Source organism: Mustela putorius, unplaced genomic scaffold, assembly GCF_011764305.1.
Source record: "Mustela putorius furo isolate JIRA1106 unplaced genomic scaffold, ASM1176430v1.1 tig00000460_pilon_pilon_pilon, whole genome shotgun sequence".
NCBI lineage: Eukaryota > Metazoa > Chordata > Mammalia > Carnivora > Mustelidae > Mustela > Mustela putorius.
Window position 1 is genome coordinate 21425200 of NW_025421389.1, and position 22861 is coordinate 21448060.

General features: G+C 52.9%; 1 protein-coding gene across 3 annotated transcripts in view; it reads left to right on the forward strand.

The window, feature by feature from the left end:
• Positions 1–813: 813 nt before the first annotated feature.
• FXYD6 (FXYD domain containing ion transport regulator 6) overlaps positions 814–22861 on the forward strand; it is a 34435-nt gene continuing 12387 nt past the window's right edge. For 2 of the 3 annotated variants that reach the window (XM_045080485.1, XM_045080486.1), the window contains exon 1: positions 991–1118. The gene's annotated coding sequence lies outside the window, so the exon portion shown is untranslated. Of the gene's footprint in view, positions 1119–22861 lie in introns of all 3 variants that reach the window. The other variant, XM_045080487.1, reaches the window with a different exon arrangement.

Below are 22861 nucleotides of genomic sequence, written 5' to 3' on the forward strand. Positions count from 1 at the left end.
GCCCTGCCTAGGTGGGGACAGTGTCTCCCGGGAAACACCCCTCAGCCTGTCCACCCCCATCCTGGCTCAGGCTGGGCAGCCTTGTGGCAGGCAGAATGGCTTTCTGGTTACCAATGAATGGCCAGCCCTTGCTGTGTTTCTGTGGTCTCTGCCAGGACCTGACTGGCCCCTTCCTACAGGCCTTTCTGCTCTCCGTGGCCTCCGGTTTGCAGAGTACTCCCTCCGGGCTCCTCAGCCTCCTAGGAGGTGAGTGTTCCCACAGCCATTGTCACCGGGAAGGAAACTGAGGTGCGACATCTTCCTTAGCCATTGGCTCAAGGTTACGTCACAGGTAGACCCCACAGAGCCAGGATTTACATCTCGAAATTCAGCTGTCCTCTTAAATCTGGAGCCTGAGGTTGGGGTGGTGGAAGGATTGCAACCCAGCAGGGCCAGAACGAGGGGCCCTGGAAAGGGGATTCTGGGTGGCACACCTGTGAGTCGGGTGAGCGCCCCGCCCCGCGCCCCCCACCTGGCTCTAGCTGGAAATGACAACTACAACCGGAGCGCGCTCAGGCACCCACGACACAGCCATTCATGCTGTGGGTACACATTTCCCTTAATTGCCAAGCCTCCCAATTAACGTGGGTTGCTGTGTCTGGTGCTCGGTTATTTTCCCGTTCCCCTCAGTTTACTATTTCAGAGAGACACTAGCTCTGTCATTGTGTTCGTCTCGCTGCCTTCCCAGAGGAAAACCAAAAAGCAGCAGCTGCAGGCAGATCCCGGGCGCGGGCCCGCCCCCTCGGCGGCAGTCTCCTGTTGCTTCGGGAGCGGGCCCGCCCTAGGAGAGGCGCCCGCCCTCACCCCTCGAGGAGAGGGACGCAGAGGGGCTGCTCGCGCGACGCCAGCCGGTGACACCGCGGCGGCCGGTCCCCGAGCCCCGGCCCGGCCGAGCCCCGCCCCCCTCTCCCACCCCCGCCAGCCGCGCGGCTCCCGCCCGCCCCAGCCCTGCGCAGGAGGGGAGGCGGGAAACACGCGAGAGCCTCGCCCACCGCCCTGCCCCCAGCCCCGCTGCTCCCAGGCTCCTCGGACTCCGTGCGTCCTCCGGGGATCGCCTCCGAGGGGCTCGCGCTCTGCAGGTAACCCGCGGCGCGGGAGGCAAAGTTGGGCGCGTCTTCCGAGGAGGAGGGCGCGAGGCCGGGGTGGGGAGCGACCGCGCGCGGGCAGCGGCCCGACGTTGTTTGTTTCGGTGGGTGTGAGCGGCCCTCTCGGGCCCGAGGCTGCCCGGGCGGCGGAAACGCGCGGGGGGCTGTGAACGCGGAGGTGGGCGTCGGAAGAGGACCGCGGCCTCGGCGGGGAGGCCGTCCGCGGCGGTGGGGGCGAAGCCGGTGCCCGAGCTCGGGGCTACGGCGTTTTGGGGCAGGGCAAGGGGCAGCTCCCACCCTGTATCCAGCGGGAGTTTCCCCTTTGTTACTGGGAGGCTGTGGACACTGGAGTGGAGCGTGGGCATGTGAAGACGGAGAGGTCGCTGGATGCGCGAGTGTAGACACACCAGCAATACAAAATGGGGCGGCTGGTTTGGTGCTTGGGGGGCATGGGAGCTGGGGCTGGGCGGTGGGCAAGCGGGTGGAGCGGGGGGTGGGGGGAAGGAAAGAAGGGCTGGGCTTCCAGAGCGTGGCATTCATGAGAATGTCTGCATTGGTTGCTGTTGTTGTTGGTGGTTTTTCTTCTCCTTCTTGTTTATCCAGTCCTGTTTTCTTCCAGGGAGCCTCCCCGATCCCCCGTTCTCCCCTTTCCCCATGCCCAGCCCCGTTCCCCAGCAGGGCTGGCCCTGGCAGAGGTTCCCCCATTGTGTATCGCTGGGCTTCCATGGACAGTTGGAAGAGCAGCCCCAGCTCCTGGCGCTTGCTGCTGGCTCTTACAAGTGGCCGCTGTCAGAGAAGGCACCCGAGGGTGGGAGCCGCTGCGCTGGAGAGTGGGCCTGGTCAGACCCCTACTGCCAACCCCCAGGCAGGGGAGGAGGGGCTGGCTGTGCAGCTTTCTGCCCACCAACGTGGCCTCTGTCTCCACTTCCTTTGTCTCCTGGGTGTTGTGCTCTCTAGCTGGGCCCGGATTTCCAGGTTTGGAGATGGGCCAGTGGGCAGCCCATGCCCTCTGTGCAAGGAACCCCACCGTGGGGGCCCCGCGCCCTCATATTGTGTATGTGTGATTGTGTGTATCTGTTTCTGCAACTTAGCCTTTTGCACGTGACCTCCCTGGTAGTTGCCATGGAAACTCCTCTTCAATTCCCAGCCTCCCTTCCTTTTCCTGCCCATTCCTCACCTCTATATCTCCTCCCCTCCCCCCAACATGGTTGCCTGGATACTGGTTATCCCTGGCTTCTCTGACTGGGTGACCCTGGACAGCTAGCTCCCACGTGGGACTGAGGTGGCCACGTACCCACTTCAGTCCTCCCCATCACACGTCACAAATGTGCCCCTAACACCCCACACTTACGTACCTACCACATTACACACCCTTGCGCACACAAACACCACGCGTTCTGTTGTGCTACACACTTCATCCACACACGCACACACAAGTATATCATACCACAGATAGACCACGTACACCCCAAATGCACCGTACATTGACCACAGGGGAACACAGCACCCTCAGTGCCATGCACAGTGCCCTGTGTACGCTCTCACACACATCAACCATAACACACACACACACACACCACTTCTAAATAGGTCTCAAGCGGGAAGAGAGAGGGCAGTTTTCTGTCTCATCTAGGTCTGTGCCCGGGAGTGTGTGTCGGGGAAGGCTGAGGAGGGCCAGAAGGAAGACACCTCCCCAGGAACCCTGTGGAAGAAGGTATCGAGAAATGTACTTCCAGATTCCCACAAAGAGGAGTCCCTTTCCTAGTACTCATCTCAAGAGCACAGACGAGAGATTCATTCCCTCTGCTGCTTTCTCCCTGCCCTGACCCTGAGAAAGTCCGAGGCTCCTGGCTCGAGGTGGCGGTCTCCTCCCAGCCCCCGAGTCTTTCTGGCTGATGGGATCCGGTGGAAGCCTCAGAGGCCCTATAAAGGAAGGAGACAGGCTGTGGCTGGGCAAGAGAGCAAAGGTGCTGGGAGAGGGCAGGGAGAGGATGCAGAGTGGAGACGAGGCGCGGAGGAGAGGGAAGCCAGAAAGAACAGGAAGGCCAGGAGCTGGGTAGTAGGACAGTACGAGTTTGGAAATCTGCTCCTCTTGGGGGTCCGGCCACCCTCTCTCCTTTAGGCACATTTTCCTGCTTCCTGTGGCTCCTGCAGCCACATCAGTCCCTCTGGGAGAGAAAGCCGGTTTGCAAAGGTCTCCCGCATTGCTGGGCTTTCAGAGACCGGTGGCTTCTGTCCCTCAGGTGGTCGATACCAAAAGGGGGCATTGCCTTCCTGGCCTCTGTGCTCTTTGGACTGATGGAGGATCTGTTTTACTCAATGGTTCAGTGAATGTTTTAAGTACCTACAAGACATTCATCGATGGGGACACTAGGGTGAGGAAGAAGAGAATCCTAGATTTCTTAGAGCCAGAGAGGCCTTGAGGGAACACCACTCAGGACATCGTGTAGGTGAGAAGACAGGCTCAGAAACAGACACACACCCAGGGGTGGCTGAGGCCTTCTGGCAGCTCAGCCTGGATTGGTGACGCACATTCCCATCCCCCATTTCTTGTCTTCTTTTCTCTCTTGCCAGCAGTCCTCTGGGGACTGAATGTCCCTTCCAAATGGGTGGTACCCTATTCCAAATAGGTACCAAATACAGGTATTCCAAATAGGGTACCCAAGGTGGGTACCCTAGTGAGCGAAGAGCCTGCTCCATTATATTGACTTGGAGGGCGTGGCAAGGAGAGGGAGGGGAGAAAGAGCAGTTCCTTAGGCTCTGGAAGCTTCCACAGCCTTAGGTGAGCCAGCCGACCTGGATCCACCATAAATCAGAGCACACGCTCCCCTGCCCCCCAGTCCTGGCAGACTTTGGGGGCTGCCATCTGGAGGACACACAGTGCCAGGCAGCCCCTAGGACTCATTGTCTAACAGATCACCCACCTGCCCCTGCCCCAGCACCTGAGCGCCCCGGAGGAAGCCAAGCAGTCTTGACAGGCGCAGGCCCTAGAGGCAGAGAGCCTGGGGCAGAAAGGCTGTGAGCCCGGAGGCACAGACCCAGGTTCTAGTCCTGGCTCTGCCCCAAGGGTAAGTGCGTTCAGTCCACAGATATCCTTTTGGACGCAAATGGGGCTTTTTGGGGAAGTCAGAAACTGTTCAGATTGATTTTGAGCAAGGGAAAGCCTCCATAATTTTAGACCTGTTTCTACATCTGTCAATAAGGGGTTAGATTCCATGATTTCCAAAACATTTCTTCCTCTAATTTTTTGTAGATTATACGATCTTGAAAGAGAGCCCTTTCCCCTCCAGATGCCAAATTGTACTCATTATTTCATAATACAGGGTTGCAGCTGAGTTGAGCAGGAACAGGGCTTGGCCTCCGGTTCCTTTGGGGAAAGCCTCCCTTTTCAGCCAGTCGGACAGGAGGTGCTCCAGAAAGTGAGCCCGGGCTTTCTTCCCCCGGGTGCGGGAGCCAGCCCTTTCTAGACATTGGTCTACCTGTTCTGTTCTGCCAGGATGAAAACAGGCTGGGAAGAGTGTTGAAAGAGCTGGCCTCCAGAAAGGATGAGATCCAGGGCCACTGGCCATGGGTCTGTGAAATCCTGGAGAGGGAGAACCTTTGGCCAGCCGGTAACTGTGGCCAGAGGAGCTGAGCAGCAGAATATCTCTGGACCAGACAAAAGCCTGGAACCAGTCTGGCAGTGTCCTGTTCACTCTGGAAGAGGGAGGAGGAGGGAAGACCTTGACCTGGGGAAGTATGAAGTCAGCTTAGAGCCCACACAGGAACACATTTGTTACAAAGATATGCAGGGCGGGGTGGGGGAGGGAGGTAGAGCACGAAGTCCAGGAAGGGGGCTAAGGCCTTGGGGACCAAGCTGGGCCATGGGAATGTGGCTGTTCCCACTGCTCAGAATATCTGACTTGGGCCAGAGAGGGCCGAGAGGGAGGGAGTTGGAACAACGGCGACCCCCACACAGCCAGAGGACAAAGCCAGATCTCCAAAGAGACCAGAGGCCAAGGTCTTAAATTCATTCATGGCCTCCCTTAACAAAAAATCCACAGAATCCCTCAGATGTGTTCGGCTAGGCAGGCTTCCCAGAGCCCGGTGGAGCTGTGAAATGGTGGTCTTGCATTCCCAAAGCCCTCCAGCTCAGCTCGGTTGGGTTGCTTTGTCCTGTCCCTTCCTCCCGCCTGGACAACTCTGCAGTCTTCCTGAGCAGGGTGGGCTGGGCCCTCACGCACACGTGGGCTCACACATGCACACACTCTCCCTTTCTGACACATACCTAACCTCCATCCCTCACCCACACACCCTCTCACCTCACCCGGCTGCAGTGTCACACCCAGATCTTGGTGACAGCCCGTTCCCTTGGGCTCTCAGCCCCGATCCACTTTCCCAGTGATCGTGTGGGTGGGTCCAGCCACGTCACACCTCCCTCCGTGCTCTCTCGTCCATTAACAAGGACAGGTGCCGGACCTGGCTGCGGCCATGCTCCCAGCCCTGTCCCCAGATGGTCACCCCTGGCCTTGTATCTGCCTCCCGTCCACCTACACTCAGACCCTGCCTGGAAGGAGCTCTTGCTCTCACCCTGCGGAACAGGGGCTGGCGGCCTTTGGAGACACAGGGACATGGGTTCTAATCTGTGTTCTGACACTTCCTGGCTTTCTTAACTTTCTAAGCCTCCGTCTCCTTATCTGTCAAATGAGCACGAGAATAATGGGGCAAGCTGTGTAAGGTACTGCGCGTGGTGCCTGCGTTAAGTGAACAGTAGATGCTCACCGCAGTGATGATGATGGTAATGATGACATTATTATTATGAAAACGGATTGTTATCTTTCATTATATCAGCCTTCGAGGCTCCTCTCAAGAGCTCATTCTTTTAAGTAGTTTTTCCGAATTCCCAGGAAACAGAAATGCTTTCCTCCTCCCTGGGCTTCTGAACACCCTGATGGTTCTTCTCCAAGAGTGTGTGGCCCACCCGGCGGGCATTTTAGTGACTTTCACACATGCCTTCTCCCCCCATGGGTCAGGGTTTGTCCCCACGCCGCTGCCACCATGAAGCAGGACCATGTGAATTTGTGTGAAGCACGACAGTGGGCCAGAGCTGTGCTTTCCAGGAGCTGGGTTGTCGGGTAGAGCCGTGCAAGAGGGCTGGCCGAGCTGCCTGTCCCTGTGGTCTGACTGTGGGCGGGCTGACGTGGCCCTGGAGTTTCTGTTTCTGCCTCTGGGACTGCTCGTCTGGCCTCTCTCGAAGGGGCCTTTGTCAGCCGCCTGCGGAGGAGGTGATCCTGTGGCTGGCCTGACTCACTCCTGTCTGCCCAGCCTGCTGGGGCGGCTCTAGCCTGGGGCTTCTGTACAGATTCTCTGGAACTGGATGGAGTTCCAGTTTGGGGGTCAGGGCCCGGGCCCACATGCTTGCCCTGCTCCCTGACTCTCTCTGGGCAGCACGCGTCAGTGGCCTGTGCCAGGCTGGTGGCTGTGTCCTGCTCCGTGGGCCTGCCTCTGCGGACTGTTTGGAGTGGCTGCAGGGTGAGGGCTTGTGTGGGCTGGGAAGACTCATGGGGGTACATCAGGGCACCATGCCCCCCTGGGGTATCAGCTTGGGGTCCTTGCCGAGAAACTTCCAGAAACCAGGCCCGCGTTTGTGATTTGTGAACTCTGTGTCTCCCTTTCTAAGGATAGAGCCTTGTTTCTTTTCACGGTTGGTTCTTTTCTTCCTTGGACCACGTTTCTCTTCCCAGAAGGAACTCCACGTTAAAGGTAAGGTGCCTAGGGTTTGGGGCGCTTGGATGGCTCAGTAGTTAAGCATCTGCCTTCAGCTCAGGGTCCTGGGATCTGGCCCCACATCTGGCTCCTTGCTGGGGAAGCCTGCTTCTCCCTCTCCCACTCCCCCTGTTTGTGTTCCCTCTCTTGCTGTGTCTCTGTCAAATAAATTTTAAAAATCTTTTTTTTTTAAGATTTTATTTATTTATTTGACAGAGAGAGATCACAAGTAGGCAGAGAGGCAGGCAGAGAGAGAGGGGGAAGCAGGCTCCCTGCTGAGCAGAGAGCCCGACGTGGGGCTCGATCCCAGGACCCTAGGATCATGACCTGAGCCGAAAGCAGAGGCCTTAACCCACTGAGCCACCCAGGTGCCCCAATTTTAAAAATCTTAAAAAAAAAAAAAGATGCCTAGGAGTTAACATGATAGGACCTATCTACATAACAGAGGAGCTTTGTCCCTCCCACACACCCTGGGAGGCCAGGCTGGATTGGGTCTGAGCTCCAGAGAATGAGCTTTGGGGCACTGGACCTGGGGATCCTCTAGCCTCCCAGCTGTGGGGGCACTGTCCTCCTCCATGAGTGAAGGAGGGTGCGGGGAGATCCAGAAATGGGGCCACTTGGGGAGGCCTGCCAGGCCTAAGGGACCCAGTAGGAAGGGGCCAGCCTGGGAGGCAGCAGCATGATAATCTGGGCCCGAGGGGCACCTGGGTGGCTCAGTGGGTTAGAGCCTCTGCCTTCAGCTCAGGTCGTGATCCCAGGGTCCTGGGATCGAGCCCCACATCGGGCTCTCTGCTCAGCGGGGAGCCTGCTTCCCCCTCTCTCTCTGCCTGCCTCTCTGCCTGCTTGTGATCTCTGTCTGTCGAATAAATAAATAAATGATCTTAAAAAAAAAAAAAAAATCTGGGCCCGAGGTGCCCTGGCACGCGTGGGGGCAGTGCGGAGAATTCAGGAACGTGTCACAGCTGCCGTGAGCCCCTCAGGCCTGCTCCAGTGTTCCTATCCTCTGCTTTCTCCTCAGTCCCAGGCTCTGAGTCCTCTCTGTTCTTCAGCCGGTCTTCAGAACTTTGTAAGGGAGCCAATCATCCCAAGCCAGGTTATTAAACAGAATAATTGGTGTTTAATGTTTATTGGAGGGGCACTTAACATGCAAATCAAGGGAACGGGTTGTCTTTTTCTCCAGAGGCAACAGATACGTCAGTGACCTCGGGCTGGACCCAAAGCACTTGTTTTACGTGCAGGTTTAAAAGCCTTGGCAGGGGGGGTAGGGTTATGGACATTGGGGAGGGTGTGTGCTTTGGTGAGTGCTGTGAAGTGTGTAAACCTGGCGATTCACAGACCTGTACCCCTGGGGATAAAAATACATGTTTATAAAAAAAAAAAAAAAAAAAAAAAAAAGCCTTGGCAGGGTTTGGGCTCTGTGGTTCTGAACCGTAAGAGCCTGGCTCCTATTACGGGAGCGTCAGATGCCGTGAGCAGGGTTCAAGGCTCTACGATGCTTGCCGGGAAGCTGAACAGATGTAGGAGCGGTGGGAATGGGTCTGGGGGGCTGTTTTGTTTTTAACTGAGCTTAAAATTTTGCATTTTTAAAAAACAGATTCTTTTTTTTTTTTGGAACAAGGTTGAAGTTAGGGTTGCAGAACAATTAGAGATTTGCAGAAACATTGAGCAGATTAAGTGCAGAGAGATCCAAATAATTCCCCCTGCACACAGTTTCTCCAAGTTTTTATTTTCTAAAGATGTTATTATTTGACAGAGAGAGAGAGAGAGCACAAGCACGGAGAACGGCAGACAGAGGGTGATGGAAAAGCTGGCTTCCCCGTGTAGCAGGGAGCCCAGTGTGAGGCTCGATCCCAGAAACCCGGGATCATGACCTGAGCCAAAGGCCGTGGTGTAACCAACTGAGCCACCCAGGCACCCTAGTTTCCCCAGGTTTTAACATCTTACAATCTTGTGGTACAGTCTGTCACCATTGAGGAATCAACACTGGTAGATCATTATTAACCAGAATCCATACTTCGTTCAGATTTCTTTAGCTTTTACCCACTGCCCCTTTTCTGTTCCAGGATCCCATCTGGAGTAGCACATTACATTTTGTTGTTCTGTCTCTGGCTCTTCTTGACCATGACCATTTCTCAGACCAGCCTGGTTTTTGATGACCTTGATGGTTTTGAGGAGGACGGGTCTTGCATATTGTAGGATACCCCTCAGCCTTGGATGTATCTGTTGGTTTTCTCATGATTCGACTGGGCTTATGGGTTTGGGGAAGGAACATCACAGAGGTGAAATGCTATTTTCATCATACCACGTCAACATCGAGGGTATGGACTCTCTGCGTGAATCATCACTGTTGATGTTGACAGGACTCGTTTTCGTCCCTTTCAGGGCCCCCTCTTTCCCCAGCATAATTTCCAGGGCCTGGTGATTGGAACTGTGCCCTTTCACACATCAGGCTGTCAGCTAGCTCTCAGCTAACTCTGCCGCCTCGCCTCTTGCTAGTCATGGGGCAGCAGAGAGACTTTTCAGCCAGGAGAGCCTTGTTAAGGAGAACATAAAACAGAAAGTGCTAGGTGCCAAATCCATGCTAAAGACGGGCCTCAGGGGCTGGCCGTGTCTGGGGAAAGACGTGCATAGTTCTGTCCACGGGCTCCAGTAGTCGTTGACAAAGACAACTTTCTCAACCTTGGCTGTGCATCAGGGAAGGGCATTCTAAATGGTGGGAACAGAATATACAGAGGCCTGGAGGTCATTGCACCCTTGGCAGGAGACAGGAGTCGACTGTCTGAGCTGAAAGTCTGGGAGAAGATACTAGAAGGGAAGGAGAGGGATAGGCCTAAAGGTAGCTACATGCCACAAGAAAAAACTTCTATTTTAAAAAAATGAATGGGATACTGGGGCATTGTGAAAGGGTTTGAGTTTGAGAGGGAAGTGATCAGAATACCCGTGAGACAGATTAATCAGGCAATAGTCAGTCTGTCTGGGACAGATGGATTGGAGTGGGTTGAAGGTGGGGACAGCTATTGTTGTATGAGGCAAGTGCCTGTGGCCGCTGGGAAGGTAGTGAACGTTCTGGAGTAGCTTGAACAACAGGAGAGAAGGCCAGATCAGAGAGAGAACTGCTGGAGTCCCCACAGCCTGGCCTCTGCCCCAGATACAGTGTGGAGGCGGGGAGGCCGGGAGGAGACCCTGAGGACTGGCTCGGGGGGTAAGCTCCCGAAGGGGGACTGTGTCATTCTGCTACCCTCAGGGTTTGTTCCCTGTGAAAAGTAGGTCATTGATAAAGGTTTATTACCTTGATTCCTGGAAGGAAATCAGCACCATTCCTTTCAGAGCTACACCTTGTTGCAATGTTACCTTTCTTTGCTCCACTATGTGCAGGCAGATGGCCCCTGTTTGGAAAGCAATCTGATTTAAAGACTCAGGTGACACTGGACGTGACCCTTAGGGTTAAAAGTTCTTTACTTTTGAAATAAAGCCTTTGGTGAAATGAAAACATCTTCCCTTGGGAGAAGTTTGTGGGTGTGGATCTGTTTTGGAGCAGGAGTGAGTTCTCTACCCCAGTCTAATTCTGAGCTGAGAGAGAGATACCGATTTGCAGCTGGGCAGCCCACCCCGAAAGGCTGCCAAGGGCTGGGCCTGTAGTACTATTGGCTTCCCCAGACCCCGATGGGCAGGATCACCTCCAGCTGGCCTGCGACACCCCCTGGCTGCAGCAGGCATGGGCTGACGTTCTGCAGGCCAGGCAGCTATTGTGAGGGGCAGAGGCTGAGACCAGAGACCAGGGTGCTTTCTTTTAGTTGGGTGGGAGGGGGCAGAGGGATGGCTGATAGATTGGGCCTCCCCCTTCCTCCCAAGGGGCTCTGGGGTCCCAGCCTTACCCTGGCATCAGTGATCGTGGGCAGAGTCAAACAAACAAAAACAAACATTTTGCCTGCTGAAGTAAGACCTCACTAACATTATCAGGGGTATCCTCAGCCTGGTTTTTCGCTCTGGCCTGGGTCAGAGCACTCCCATCAGACAAGCCCAGTTTGGGCTTGGGTCAGCATCAGCATTTTCATTTCCCCGAGTCCGCACGTATTGCCACACGGACTGGCTAGCTTTGGGCATCTGCAGAGTTAGGAGATGACACCTGCAATGCTGCTGTTCTCCATGGAGCCATGGGCCCGTCAGCTGACCAGGGGGCCTTGCCTCTTCTGATCTCCAAGGTGGCAGGTACCCAGCAGCACACATGGTTGTGTTAAGCCTCTGGGCTAGTCTCGGGAGGTTGTCTGGGGAGTAGGCTATCTTATGAAGGGTTAGCGTCATCAACACCACAGTGGCCACCTCTGCCCCCTTCAGCCACCACGGGCAGGGAGCAGGACTGCGTTGGGGGCAGGATGTACGAAATACAGTTGCATCCCCCTTTCTCTCGCAGCAGCCACACTTGGGGGTCCGGGGTAGAAGAGTCTCTGTCCTGGTATATCTTGTCTCAGTGCCCCTAAACCCAAGAGGTAGGGGGGATTAGGCTGCCTTAGGCATGGTACCCTGGTTTTACAGAAGTCTGCTTGGCCTGCCTGTGAGTCTCAGGGCTTGACCCTCCCAGGGAGACACACCAAAGGGACTTCTCATAGAGACAGTGGCTTCTCCCAGAGGAACTTTGGGTTTGGAAGAAGATTGGGCATCGGGGCTGGGCCTCAGGCTCCCGCACCCCATCCAGCAGAGAGCATGGGCCTTCCATCAGGCAACAGCCCTGGAGGGGTAGGGGGGCCTCCAGGTGTCCTCCCAGGAGCGGCCGTGATCTGTTTGTTGACCTTCCCCTCCTCCCCGCCATGCCTCTGCCCTTCCCTGGTCTCTGTAGCATCTGCCCAACTCTGGCCCGCAGGGTCAGGCTGGGGGCGTTGGAGGCAGGCATTGGGTGTCGCCCCACGAGGGTGTCGCCCCACGAGGGTGTCGCCCCATGAGGGCCTCATGGGGAGGACAGTGGCTTGGAGGTTTGTTTGGATTTCTCCAGAGCAGACTGCCTTGTCTCTCCGCGGTCCCTGCCTCTCTGCTCTGCACGTGTCTCTCCCTTTCCCTGCCTCGCACTGGGTCTCTGCGGAGACGCAGGCCCTGGCTGACCTCGGTTCATCATGGGGCCTGTTTGTCTCTCCTCTGCTGGCCTCTCCCGTACTTCCCCTGGGGTGTATCCCCTGCTCACTTTTCCTTCCTCTGGGATTTCCTTCCTCTTCTGCTGCCTCGGGCCCGGTGTGTATCTCACCACTGTGTCTCTGGAAGGGGGCTGCCCCGTTGTGGACAAGGCACCACCAGCTCTGGCTGCTTCGGGGAGACCTGCTGTCCCCATGCCACCTGGCCAAGGTGCTGGGTGACAGTGGTGGTTTTTCTTGGGGCAGGACAAGACAGTGGCTCTCTTTGGAGCCTGTCTAGGCCCACTCTGCCTGTGTCTGCTGTGGACCGAGACCCCTCAGTCAGAAGTCCACTGGAGCCTTCCAGAGGCTGGAGGATGCCTGGGGGGAGAGGCAGGGAAGTGAGAAGATGGGACCAGGGCCCTTTACTCCTCAGCTCCGGCTCCTTCTCTCTTTCTCTTCCCCATTTCCCACGAGAAGGTCGGAGAACATGGAGGCGAAGGAGTTGGGGGTGATAACGGTCATAATATCAACAGCTGTTGCTTGAAGCGCGGTCTTGTTTGCCCAGCACAGAGCTCAGCACTGACACGACAGAGCTCTTTTCTTTCCTTCTTTTTTATTTTTATTTTTTCTTTAAAGGTTTTATTTATTTATTTATTTGACAGAGAGCGAGAGAGAAAGAGAGAGCACAAGCAGGGGAGGTGCAGAGGGAGAGGGAGAAGCAGACTCCCCGCCAAGCAGGGAACCCGACACAGGGCTCCATGCCAGGACCCCGAGGTCATGACCTAAGCTGAAGGCAGATGCTTAACCGACTGAGCTACCCAGGTGCCCCAGGACAGCTCTTTTCATGGCAAACAGCAGAAACCCAACTCCGTCTTGGCCAGACAAGGCAGGTAACCTATTCAGAGACAAACTGTAGGATGGGCAACGCTGGCGTGGGAGCTGGAGGGCCAGAGCACACTCAGCCAGGGCCTGCTCCCGGGCCCTTCTCCCCACACCTGCCTCCCTGCTGGCTCTTCCCCTGTAGGCTGCTGGCTGACACCCCCACAGCCTCCCTGACCCCCATACCTCCCAGCTTGGCAGCTTTGACCCTTTTCCCCTTGGTTCCCATGATGGGACAGCCCCTGGAGGAACACTGAGGTCTCAGATCTTCTAGTGGGAAGACTTACAGGGTTGGAGTGGGGGAGGATCCCTTCTGCTCCAAAAGAAGATGCTCTTCTCGCAAGGGAAGGGTGTGAGCAGAGCGGCTGTAGTGACCCGTGCACCAGAGTGATTTCTTCTGATCCTCACAGCTCCTGAGGTGCACGTTACTGTTCTTGTTCTGTGTTTCAGAAGCAGAGGCTCTGAGAGGTAGAGTAACTTGTTCAAGGCCACAAAACCACTGCGTGGCAGAGTGGTAGGACAGTAGAGTGGCTCAGAGCAAGGACTCTGGAGCCAGATATCTTGGGTTTAAATCCAGGCTCTGCTACTTTCCAGCCCTAGGACTTCGGGCAAAAGTTACTTGACTTTCCTGGCCTCAGTTTCTCCATCTGTCTCATGGGGACGATCCTAATCATAGTCACTTTCTGGAACTGCTGTAAGGATGAAATGAGTTAGGATATTTAAACCACTGAGAAGAGTTCTTGGCGTGACACAAGTGCACCCTAATCAGCTGCAGAATTCTGGAATCTGTTAAAAAAGAAAAAAATCACCCTCCTGAGTAAACAGCTCTCTGTCCAACAAGGGACTATAAATTCTCCCTCAAGGGCGAGCTGGCAGGCAGCGCATATTCACTGTATGAATATGGATGAAGCTTGAGATGCTGGGGAGCTTGGCTGATAACGTTCACTCAGAGGCCCTCCGTCGTGGCCCCCTGTGCAGAGCTCAGCCCACGAGGCTGGGGGAGGAGCAAGGAGCAGGGTGCTGCTGCCTGGGGATGTGGGCTCCCCTCTGCCTGGGCAGCTGCAGTGCTGGTAGCCCACCGAGAAGATGTGAGCTCTCCCCTGGGCTGAGTCCTGGGCTCCCAGTAGGAAGCCAACAAAGCTGGGTTGAAGTCTAGAATCGTACATTCCAGGGGACCGTTCTCTGTCCACATTAGTTTCTTTGCCTTTAAAATGGGTTTGATGGGGGGGCACCTGGGTGGCTCAGTGGGTTAAAGCCTCTGCCTTCGGCTCAGGTCATGATCCCAGAGTCCTGGGATCGAGTCCCGCATCGGGCTCTCTGCTTGGTGGGGAGCCTGCTTCCCTTCCTCTCTCTGCCTACCTCTCTGCCTACTTGTGATCTCTGTCTGTCAAATAAATAAATAAAAATCTTAGGAAAAAAAATGGGTTTGATGGGAATACGTGCCTCATAGGCTATTTGCCATGACCTCTTGTACCAGTCCAGGCCCCTAGACTGGGCTTCAGATATGGTCATCCCTTCGCAGACTTTTTAGCTCCTAGCATTTCCTTCCACGGAGTTGATAGAAGGACTCCTGTGTTCCAGGCATGCCTCTGTTCCCAGCCCCAAACCCCCACCTGCCAGCAGCAGCTTGCTCATTCCTACCACCAAGTTCACTGCTCCCTACCACCTAGAAGGCTCCCCTGCCTTTCTTCCACCTTCCGTTTCACACTCTCGTCAAGGCTGGGCTCCAGGAAGTGCGCAGCGTGAGTGGTGACTGGGCTATGTGTGAGCTGCAAGGAGCCCCGGCCCTGAGGGTCCCTCTTTGGGAAGTTTGCATCCTGAAGCTCCCCTGGCTCGGGGGCGTGCTCTGGGGTGGGGGTCCGCTGGCCTGGGGGCGGGGGCTGGGCAGCGTCACCCAGAGGCGTCCAGGCAGGGAAGCTGCAGTTGGGTCTCATAAGAGGAAGGGGTTCTAAGCTGCTTTCCAGAAGGGGCCGAAGAGGACCAGTGCAGCCCGTATTTTACAGAAGCAGGTGATGAGGCTCATGGCTCTGGGTCACTGTGGTTGGGGAGCTTCAAGGCCAGCGTTTAGGGCATCCATTCGGTGGTTTGAGGCCACCGAGTGGTCCTGGCCTGTTTCCAGGTAACTGGTCCTAGGGGACTTGAGGTGAGGGGCAAACACCCCACCCTGAAAGCAGAGAAGGAGCCAGAGGTGAGCTGGGCTTGGCAGGAAGGGGTGTAGAAAAGTGCCCTCCGAGCTCTTCCAGACACAGCTGTCAAGTAGATGATGACTGTCCTTTTGTTCTTTCCTTTCTCTTTATTCTGGCACATAAAACCCCCAAAGCAAAGAGAGCTTTAGGCCAGAGCATCCAAGACTGGAAGCAGGAAGGTGATGAGCAGTGACAGGAAAGGGCCTCTGTGTGTGAGGGGGGAGCGGTGGTTTTCTGAGGGTCGAGGATACCTGTTGCCCTGGCATGGATGGGGAGGCAGGGAGACATCATCTTTGGAAGTGGGTACCAGAGAAGATCAAGAACATTCCAGCCTTTCCAGCTGAGACATTATCATATCTAACTTCTCATAAGGTCCAGCACATTCCAAAGCCAAACGCCAGGTTTGGGCAGTATCTGGCGGCTTGTGCTGGCCACGTCCGCAGCCGCATTCATCAGCACGTGTAACCCAGAAGTAATGGTCACACTTACCAGGTGCGACACAGCCCTTTCACGGAGTCCCAGGCTACGGAGGCCTGGAAAGGCCACCAGGGCCTGTCCCCCGTCTCCAAAGAGATCTTGACACAAACAGATCAGATGACCTTGTCCTGTTTGCCTGCCAAACTGTAAGACTTACCAATCAAGGTCTTAGGACCCCTCCCCTCTGTGGTAAATCAGACCAGTTTGTTGGTGATGTTTTCTAGTCTTGGACCTTTTCTCTTTGTAGTCCTTTGCCAGCCTTAGACTGTTCAGAGCTATGCCGCCAGCACTCAGCTCGGCCACGCGGCAGGGCCAGCAGAAGTAGAAAGGACTTTTCCATTATTTAAAAAATTTTTTTTCTAGTTTTTTTCCCCCTCCTGTTTTTCGCCCTCCCATTGAGAGACTAAGACTTGAGCTCCAAACCTTCTGTAGGCCCTCTCTGGTTTGACGCCACTGCTCGCCTTCCAGAAGCCACCATGGTCCCCCTGAATGTCTCTGGTCAAAGGTAGTCTTCCACTGGCGAGCCGAGGAGCCTGGCAGGGGGCTTTCCTCCTGCCCCCTCTCATTGCCCTGGTGGCCCCCTTTCCTGCCGGTGCCCTGTCTTCTTCTCTGCTGCCTTCATGGCCTTCGGTTCTGCAAGCCTGGCCTGCCCACCTCCCAGTCCCTGTGTGCCCGGACCAGCTGTGCTCATAGGCTCCATCCCTGTTCTGCCTCACTCTCCTCCGATAAGAGCTTTTATCTTCATCCTTCTAACCCCGGGTGCTGTGACTTCAGCTGCATCTGGTAAACCGCACAGCTTAGTTTTATTCTGCTTATACACAGTGCCGTCTTCTCTTACCAGGCCTCTCTGTTGCGGATTTGGGTACATCTCGGGCTATATCACGTGTCCGGGGAATACTGGAACAGTCAAGGGTAACCCGTTCACCTAAATAATGGGGTCCCTGTGTTCTGTGACCCCATCAAGGGTCCCTTTCAGCATGTCTTGTCTGGAAGGGGTGGGAGGAGGGGCTCGGCTTTCTTCGGGGAATCCTGCGGGGGACCCAGGCCTTGGTGATCCCCCAGGGCATGTTTTCTATGGGCAGAGCCTGCAGGAAGGCAAGGAGGTGAGAAGCACGTGACGGATGGGCCGTGAGGCTGGGGTGGGGGTGCGGACGGACAGAGGGCTGAGCGTGAGCCGATCCAGTCCCACTGTGATTGGGAGCCGGTGCACATTGGGGCGGTTGTTTCGGAGTTATTTTCACAATGGAGCTGGTATTCTGATCTCCCTCACGGCTGCAGGGAATCAAAACTAATAGAGCACACGGCTCCCTCATCAACCAGTGGCTTCTTTTTCGGAGCAGCTTTTGCCCAGCAATTATGTGAAATTATGTGACTCAGAATGGAAAGATAATCGCCGGAGAGACTCTTCTGAGTGCTTTCTCTCGCACATGTGGAAAGCAACTATGCAAAAGGCAGGGAGATCAGGGAACAAAATTAACATGGAAGGCCCACTGCCACCTGAATGCCCGTCATTGACAGATGTCGAGAGAACAGAACACAGAAAGGAGGGGAAGAGAAACGAGTGGAAACCCGAATTCTCTCTCATGGGATGCCACGGAGGAAGCAAACTGTGGCTGATGCCTTCTGCCAGCTGGGAGGAGTGGCCTAAAGGATCTAGAATTTCCGGGCTGGGGAGAGGTGGAGGGAGGGGGTCCGGTACCTCATGGTGACGACGTGTCCTGACCCCTGACCGGGAGAGCCCAGTTCTCAGGGACCCCCACACAGGGGCTCGGGGCCTCCTGTGCATATGGGGCTTCATGTTCCTTCCTGAACCCCCTCTTCTATTTACTCCTTAGACTCTGTGGCCTGGAAAGGAGACTTGTCACTTCTACCACCTCTTAACCTCCCCTCCTCTGGCACCCACCCTTAGCCAGCCGCAGGCAGCCCTGCTTCCTGTCTGGGAGAGAGGAATGTGTGGTACCCGGGAGGGCTGGGGAAGGTGTGGGACACCAGGGGTGGCTGTGTGGGAGGGAGGGGAGGCCCAGATGGGTTTTTCCGTGCAGCAGTGAGAAAAGAACATTGTGTGTGTGTTTGGCCTCTTGTCTCAGGGGCCATGCCAGTGGGACCAACAAGACTTAAAAATGGCCGTCGGGGCCAAGTGGCACCGTGAGGAGGCCTGTGCCGAGGTGTGGCTGGTGTAGGCCAGGCCTGGACTGCAGCTTGGAGGAGCAGGGAGTTGGTGACTTTCCAAATCTGTAACAGTATTTCTTTGAGCACACTGTAACTCGATCAGAAGTGCTTTCTTCAGAACACAAAGACTGGTCTTTCCTCTTCAGCTTGGCATTCGAGGCCCTCCACCCTCTGACTTAGAATTCTCGCCGTCCACCCTTCATGTTTTCCCTCAACAGGACTGTTCACTGTTTGGAAGGTAGCTTACTCTAAAAATGGCACATACTTGGCCGATTGCTATCTCAGCCCCCTCCTGTGCTGGGTAGGCATTACTGATGGCGGAGGCCCTCTCTCCTGAGGGATCTTATTCAGAGTCCTTCTGCGGTAGCCCCTTCAGGCCATCACCGTGGAGTGCCTGGAGGGGCAACTTGGACTGAACTTAGAACTTGAACTGAGTACTAGTTGTTTTCCCTGCTTCCCGTGTTCCCTTCTCATTGCCTTGGTTCATGCTATTGCCTTTGCCAGAAGGCCCTTAGTTTCTCTCTTCTTGCCCCTGTCCAGCAAAAATCCCATCCTTGGGACGCCTGGGTGGCTCAGTTGGTTAAGCAGCTGCCTTCGGCTCAGGTCATGATCCCAGCGTCCTGGGATCGAGTCCCACATCAGGCTCCTTGCTCAGCAGGGAGCCTGCCTCTCCTTCTGCTTCTGCCTGCCATTTTGTCTGCCTGTGCTCGCTCGCTCTCCCTCTCTTTCTCTGATAAATAAATAAAATCTTTTAAAAAAAAAAAATCCCATCCTTCAGGTCCAGCTGAAATGCCCGCTCCTCCATGGGATCGTTCCAGGTCCCCTGTTGTATTCCCTTCTCCCTCTCTCCCTGCCCCAAAGGAGTCTCCTTTGTAGTCTCTACCTCTGCCTTTCCCTCCCGTGAAGCTCTCTTCATCCTTGCTGATGTACTAGAGCCCTCTGCTTCCAGACCCCACCAATGCTTGGAAGCCGAGGTTATGTCTTGTTTACCTATTTATCCCTGGCAGAGCCCAGAAGAATACGCCTCGTTCTAGGATTCAGCGTGTGCTCAGTGTACTTGAACCTGATCATGCATGGAGAGGATTTGGGAGAGTTGAGGGAAATGCACAACAGTAACGGGTGCCCTGGAACCCTTTACATGTGTCTTTTCTACTCTCGTGAGGGGCCAAAAAATCCCTCTCCTGGCCAGCAGCCAGTCTCAGCTGTTGTCCCCATTCAAGATGAGGGCATTACACTAAGGCTGGAACACTAGAGGTAGGTCACAATCACTAGGATCACCCTTGAGTCTGTGCACTGGAAGGGTGAAATGAAAACATTTTCAGGTGCACAAAAATCGAGTTTGTAACTGATAGATTTTCATTAAAGAAAATTCTAGAAAGATTTTCTTGAGGAGTAAAGGAAATGTCTTGACAAATGGCTAAGAGTCAAAAAGAATCATGAAGAAATCAGTTAGTAGGTATGTTGTATTAGTTATCTTCTGCTGCATAACAAATGAGCCCCAAACAAGAGTGTTCGTGATCTCGTTCAGTTTCAGAGGTCAGGAATGAGGCAGCAGCTGGGCTACACGGTTTTGCTCTGCGCCGCTAACACGGTTGCCATCAAACTGTCAGCGGTGGGGAGCAATTGTGTGGAAGCTGGAGGACCTGCCTCCAAGTTCACTTACTTGGCTCATGGCAGGTCTACTCTCTAGAAGCTTTTGAGCTGAGGTTCTCAGTTCTTTGCCACGTGGGCCTCTCCACAGGGATACTGAACATCCTTAAGACATGGCAGGTGATTTCTCCCTAAGAGCAAGTAATCTGAGAGAGAGAGAGAGAGGAAAGAAAGCCATAGGGCCTTTTGTAATCCAATATTGGAAGTGACATATCAATTCCACTGTGTTTTATTGGCCACATAGTGCAGTAGGGGAGGGGACCATTTAAGGCTCTCAAACCTGGGGACCATCTTGAAGGCTGGCTACCACACATGTAGGTTAATCTAAACAAACGTGTTTCCACGAAACATAAATACTAATATCCATGTCATAGAATTTAAAAAAAGAACTGAAAGTTTTACAACAATAACATACATATTAGGAGGGAGGTGATTTTCTTTTTTTAATTTTTGAGGAAGGGTATTATGCTTAGTTACTCTGATACCTTTTAACATTAGACTCTTTAAAAGCCTTTGTTAAATCAAATACTATCTTAGTCTGCTTGAACTGCTATAACAAAGTACCATAGACTAGGTGACTTATAAATAACAGAAATTTATTTCTCACAGTTCTAGAGGCTGGAAGTCCAAGATCAAGGTGCTGGCAAATTTGGTGTCTGATGAGAACCCGCTTCCTGATTCACAGATGACCATCTTCTCACTGAGGCCTCACTTGATGGGAGAGGCGAGAGAACTCTCTTTTATTATTTAAAAATTTTTTTAAAAAAGATTTTATTTGTTTATTTGAAAGAGACCACACCCTGGGGAGAGGGGCAGAGGGAGAAGCAGACTCCCCGCTGAACTGGGAGCCCGACCTGCACCTCGATTCCAGGGCCCTGGGATCATGACCTGAATCGAAGGCAGACACTTAACCCACTGAGTCACCCCGGAGCCAGAGAGCTCCCTTTTATAAGGATAGTAATGCCATTCATGAGGGTTGCCCTCAGGATCTAATCACCTCCCAAAGACCCAACTCCAAGTATATCCCATTGAGGATTAGGTTTCAATACATGAATTTGGGGGACACAAACATTCAGTCTATAGCAAACACCCGTAGTGAAATTCCAAAGGTAACCATTCAACTAGAAATAGCTTGTATAATCTCTCAACCAGTAGAGGGAGATGCTGAATAAATAAAGTCAGAGAACACATAGGGCAGGATGGAGGACAATTTAAAACACAGTGAAGAGGATCAGCAAAACCAAGATCAGGTTCTTGAAAAGACTTGAAATAGGTGAATATCTAGTGGAGCTGATGAAGAAAAGAGAGTTGTGAAGTCGTGAAGCCTCTGCCTTCGGCTCAGGTCATGATCCCAGAGTCCTGGGATCCAGCCCCGCATCAGGCTCTCTGCTCAGCAGGGAGCCTCCTCCCCGCCCCCCCTGCCTCCCTCTCTGCCTACTTGTGATCCTTCTCTCTGTCAAATAAATAAATAAAATCATTAAAAAAAAGAAAAAAAAAAGAGTTGTCACAAACAATATGAAGAATGCAAAAAAAGACATAACCACAGGTCCAACAGAAATTACTGGTTGCTAAGGATAAATAGAAAATACTATAAACAACGGTATGGCATTAAGTTTGAAAGAAGAAAAGAGCAAATTGCTCTAAAAATCATACTCATTAAATATGCTCAAGGAGAGAAATCTGAGGCGTCTCATGGCCATTAATGAGTGGAAAAGACAACTGAAAATCCTCCCACAAAGGAAAGACAAAGTCGGATGACTTCACAGTTTAGTACGACTGGACATTCGAAGAATAGATTATTTTAGTCTTCTGCCAACTCTTCCAGGGAAGAGCAAGAGAGGAAATACTGGTTCTGTGAGGCCAGGACTACCACAATACCCAAACCAGGGAAGGCCAGTACAAAATAAAAATTGCAGCCCAATCTTACTCAAGCACAGAAATGCAAAAATCCTAAACAAAAGGTCAGTGAACCAAAACCATCAGGTTACTAAGAAGACAATACATTGGTTTTATCCCAGCAGTGCAAGGATGATTTGACATTAGATGATCCACGCACATAATTTCTTTCATTGATAGATTAAAGGTCAAATCTGTAGATGTAGAACACTCATTCCTAAATAATGTAAAACAGAAACGTCTTAGAAAACCAGGATTAGAGGTGGAACTTATAAAACATTAGAAGAAATCTATTTAAAATCCATAATTCCCTTCTCTTGATGGCTGAACAATATTTCATTGTATTTAGGCCACATTTTCTTGTTCCTCACCATGCACACAAAAGGTAATTATGTGAGGTGGTAGAGGTGTTAACTAATCTTATTGTGGCAATATTTTGCAGCATAAACAAGCATCAAATGAATTATCGCACCTTAAACCTAACATATTGTTAGGTGTCACATCACAGTAAGGTTGGGAAGAACTAAAAATACACACAAAAATGAAATACAAGTAAAAAGAAAAGCCACTAACATGACTGCATGTGTGCGTGTCCAGCACTTCTGCTTCTAGTCTACATTTTACGGTAAGGCCTGGCAGGGCACAAGACAAGAAATAAAAATCAACAAAAGGTAAGCATCGGCAAAGAGGAGACAGTACTGTCATTTACTGGTGATGTGTCCACAGAGAAACTCTACAGGTAAATTATTAGAAATAATAAGAGAGTTTAGTGAGATTGGATTTAAGGTCAATATGTACAAATCAATTGCCTTTCTCTGTGCCAGCAAAAGTTAGAAAACACACACGAAGGATAGCATTTAAAATACCAGGAAGAAGCATATGGCACCCAGGCAGAAATCTAATAGAAGATGAGCGAGACCGATATAAAAGCCTTTATAAAACCATTATAAGACATTAAAAAGGACGTAAACCAATGAAAAGGTGTTTTTATGGGAAAGAGACTCAAGATTACACGAATGCCAGTTCTCCCTGGGTGGTTCTACACACAGATCTCTTGCAATGAGATCCTCAGTCATGTTAGATGCATTGGACAGGCTGATTCTAAAATTTCTATGTAAGAGTAAAAGACCAAAAATAGGGAGGATATTCCTGATAGAAGAGAAAGAGAAGAAAGAAGAAAATGAAGAGGGGAATTTCTTCTACCACATGGGAAGATTACTATCAGGCTGTACCAGCTGAGACACTGATTCTGACGTGGGAGCAGACAGATGGACCAACGGATCAAAAAAGGAGTCGCAGAAACACACACACACACACCTGAGTAGAAACCGGGTATGTGATGGAAGCTGCAGGACCATTCCAGAGGAGAGAGGGGATGGGTTGCCAACACATAGTGCCAGGACAGCTAGTAGAAAGTAGATCCCTACCTCCTCCCGTACATGAACACCAATTCTGGGTGGAATGAAGATTTCAGTGTCAAAGGCAAAGCTGTAAAATGTCCAGAAGAAAATTCCTTCTGACTCGGGCCGACAAAGATTATCTTCCACAAGATGCATAAAAAAAACACACACACACACATTGCATTCAATTACGTTAGGATTAAGACATTCTGGTCATGACATGACAGCAACAA